Source organism: Hordeum vulgare, chromosome 2H, assembly GCF_904849725.1.
Source record: "Hordeum vulgare subsp. vulgare chromosome 2H, MorexV3_pseudomolecules_assembly, whole genome shotgun sequence".
In the NCBI taxonomy this organism is placed as follows: Eukaryota; Viridiplantae; Streptophyta; class Magnoliopsida; order Poales; family Poaceae; genus Hordeum; species Hordeum vulgare.
In genome coordinates, this window is record NC_058519.1 from 257,819,599 (window position 1) to 257,823,701 (window position 4,103).

A 4,103-nucleotide genomic window follows, 5' to 3' on the forward strand; every position below is an offset into this window, starting at 1 on the left:
TCACTAAACCCTTCATTAATTCTTCAGGAAACACATTACTCCTTATATACATATAAAATCAGTGATGGTCATTAGATTCTAACCTACGCATAGCATTTTTATTATGGAGGATAGCTTCTATGGGAGGACACTCAGATATTATTCCATAGAAGATCAAAAAATTCCTTTGCCTCATGCAAAATATAATCAAATTCATGTATAAGGATGGTGGTGGAAAATTCCTTAATCTCGGGATCATCAAGCTAGGGAGTCCCAAGAATATCTTTTGAAGCATAGGATGGAGATGCACAAATTTCCTTTCCATTTTCAAAATAAGCATAGTTAAACAATCCACATAACATTTTTTATCAAGTATATATCTTTTAACAAGTGGGGAAGCTAAAGAATACTCCAAGAATCTTTGGATGATATTCTTTCCAATAATGTTCCCACTACCCACATGATAAATTTTAGAATTTAGGGTTGTGTGAGTGTTAGTAGTAGGGAATTGGTCCATAGGACGGTCATGAGTGGGATCAAAAAAATTAATCCCGCTTCATCCAAGTTACTAGTGCTATCTTTACTACCCTTTTCAATGTTAACTTTCTGAAATTCAGACATGGTAGCAACTTTCAAGCAAACTAGAGAGCGAAGATGCAATCTAGTGACAAGGTAAGCAAGCAAAGATAAATATTAATGTATTTTTTTAAGAGATAAACTAAATATACCAGCAAATAAAAAGAGTAACAAGTGAATGAAATTTTCTGTGTAGTTACTTGGTAGTTGTTGATCAAATTCCTCGGCAATGGCACCAGAACTCCTTTTTGATACTTGTGATCTGCGTTGGATTTTTCGTGAAGAGGAACGGGTTACCGCAGCACAATGTGGGTAAGTATTTCCCTTAGTTATCAAACCAAGGTTTATCAAACCGATAGGAATATCAACCACAACTGTCTTCAATGGACGCACACAAAAGAACAAACAACTTGCACCCAATACGGGCAAGAGGTTTGTCAATCCTCTTGTCTTGTTATTTGCGAGCAAGTGAGGTATGTAGATAATTGTAGATAGCTAGATAAAATAAAAACAAGTAAATGCCAGCAGGGAATGAAGGTTTTATCAATAGGTTGTGAATAGACCCGGGGGCCATAGTTTTCCCTAATGGCATCGCCCATGAAAAATAGCATACGGTGGGTAAACAAATTACTGTTGGGCAATTGACAGAAAAGCAGATAGTTATGCGATATTCACGGCAATGATCATGCGTATATAGGCATCAGATCCATAAACTAATAGGCTGGCTCCTGCCTGCACCTATTACTACTACTCCACTCATCGACCGCTATCAAGCATGCATCTAGAGTATTAAGTAAAACATAGTAATGCATGGCGAACAATTACATGATGTAGACAAAGTAAACCCAAGCAACACGAATAAACCCCATCGTTTATCCTTAATAGCAGCAACACAAAGATGCATCTTGTCCCCTTTTGTCACTCGGATAAAGAAATTCACCAGGTTGAAGCTACCACAACCCCCCTCTCTCACCGAAGAAATATCGATCTAATTGGGCAAACTATTTCAATAGATCGGAGAGCATTATGAAGCTATCATAGTCATGCACATAAGAATAATATATATATTCAGAGGAAACTCAAATATTTGTCATGAATAATCTGAACATAAACCCACAATTCATCGGATCCCAACAAGTACATCGCACAAAAGAAATTACATCATATGGATCAAAGGGAAGATGCGATGATCATTGTATTAAAGATGTAAGAAAGAGAGATGGCCATTTAGGTACTACCATGGACCCGTAGGTCTATGGTGAACTACTCACACATCATCATGAGGGTAGCAAGGTTGATGAAGAGGCCTTCCGTGATCAATCCCCCTCTGAGTGGGTGCCGGAACGGACCTCCAGATGGCCTCCCATAGGAACAAATGCTTGCGGCAGCGTAAAAAGTGTTTCGGGACTCCCTATGGTGTTTTTGGGGTAGATGAGAGTTTATAAGCCAAAGAATAGAGTCGGGAGGGCCGCGAGGGAGGCACAAGCCATTAGCCCTCCCAGGCCGCATCATGCTGGCTTGTGCGCCCCTCATGTGTCCTCTAGCCTTCTTCCGATGCTCGTTGGTCTTCTTTTGGTCCAGAAGAAAATAGAAAAATGTTTCAGCGCAATTGGACTTGTTTTGGTATGGAAAACCTCAAAAGTGAAAAACACGCAAATAAATAGCCCAAAAGTATTCTAGAATGATAATATATACGTATGGAATAATCAAAAATTATATATACGTTGGAGATGTATCATCACCCACGTGGAGCAAGGTTTCTCCATGCCCCCGCACCCCTTTTTCCGCGCCTTCCTGGACTTCTTTGGTGTGCAGATTTATCACCTTTCCCCCAATGTCATTTCATAATTAGATGCTTTTGTGACCTTGCGTGAGAACTTCCTTGGTTCTAATGCACATTGGGGATTGTTCAAACATTTGTTCACATGACGAGTGATGACGGTGAAGAAATCCTTTCGGTCGGCAGGGAGACAAATATAGTGCAACCTTGCGGGGGCTTAGGATCCAGTTCAGAGGGAAGAGTAGCTTCCCTCAAATGTATTTTCCTGATTTTGTGAAGGGTTGGTAGGATTCCTCGTTCTACTGCCACAATGTCTGAGTCGGCGTGGGCCAGCCAGGTCTCCCATCCTATTCGGCTGAGAGAATTCAGTCAGCTCCTTTCTTGACCGTGTCAAAGAAGGAGAAGGTAGATGTGGACATCCTGATGATTGGTTTGGTAGCATTAGAGTGGACGAGTGTCAATGGGATGGACCTTTTGGAGGTCTTCTTCTAGTGGAAGATCCAGCCCCTCTAGGCCATTGCCTGCCCCACTTGGATGTACGAGGGGTCGAATGACCCAACCCGTGTTCACCCGGAGGAGCTCGGGATGGATGGGCTGGAGAATAAGCTTAAAGTTATCACCCTAGTGTGCGACAACCCTAGGGGCACCAGGCTAGTGCCCCCTTCTCACTGGAGAACCAACTGAATGAGCTAACCTCCTATTCATTCCGTTTGAGTGACTTTTGTTGTTGTAGACTTCTCTCATTGCTCATGAACTGGTTTTCTTCACTCGACTGGTCTTTACGACGATGATCAGCTTGGTGCCAGCTGTCGATCATACGCCAATTGATGTTGCAAGTGACCCCGACCAGCCTGAGAGATCGGGAGGCAATGATGACGATGATGAGGAGAGGAGTACGAGGAGAGGGACGACGACGTCGAGCACGGGGACGAGGCAGAGATATCCCCGTATGATGAAGTCCTCGCCGAGGCTCACACCAAAGTGTGCTAGGACTTTGTAGTCCGTACTGGCAGCGCGTAGACCCCGAGTGTCGCTACGCTGACCGTGTCGGATGCGCCAACTTGCAGTCCCAAACGGGGATGGAGCGAGCCCGCAATATTGCCTAAGAAAGCTGCCAAGTAACTCAAGACTACAACCTCCAAGCCTCGGAAGGCTGTCATCCCGTGCATCAAGGTGGATATGCGAGTGGCCTTGCCATAAGTATTTTCGTCGAATAAATATATTTTATGAATAATGTTTCGCGATAGATGGTAGTAACATTTGCCTCTAAACGTCTTCGATGTAGAGCCGATACTTCGTTCGCCTCACTTGAGCCAAAGGCTTTGGATAAGAGTCAGGCTGACGCCAATGTTGCGTCCTCCAAAGGTAGTACTTGAACTCATTCGTGTTTCATTCGGGCCTTGTGATTTCCATTTGTAATTGGTTGTCGAGTGCCTTTTGCCATTTGCAGGACCGTGCTATGTGATCCAGCTTGATCTGCTTAGTCCTACGGTCGTCAAGTATGTGGTGGTGGAGTACGCCACTCCTGGCTAAGTGACTAGGCCGTCAGCTGTCAAGGTTATGACTCCCTCGCGAGGCACCAGCTCGACTAGAGCATCACTCGGAACTGGTCTGACTGTCACGCTGCCAACTCCTCCAATGACCAAGATCTTCTAGCTGCACCATATCCTAGAGGACCAAGAAGGTGGGTGCAAGGAGTCCTTAGCCAAGCTAGGGTTGATGGTCCGAAGACTAAAAGAGGCGGATGACGCCAGCAAGGTCTTGGAGA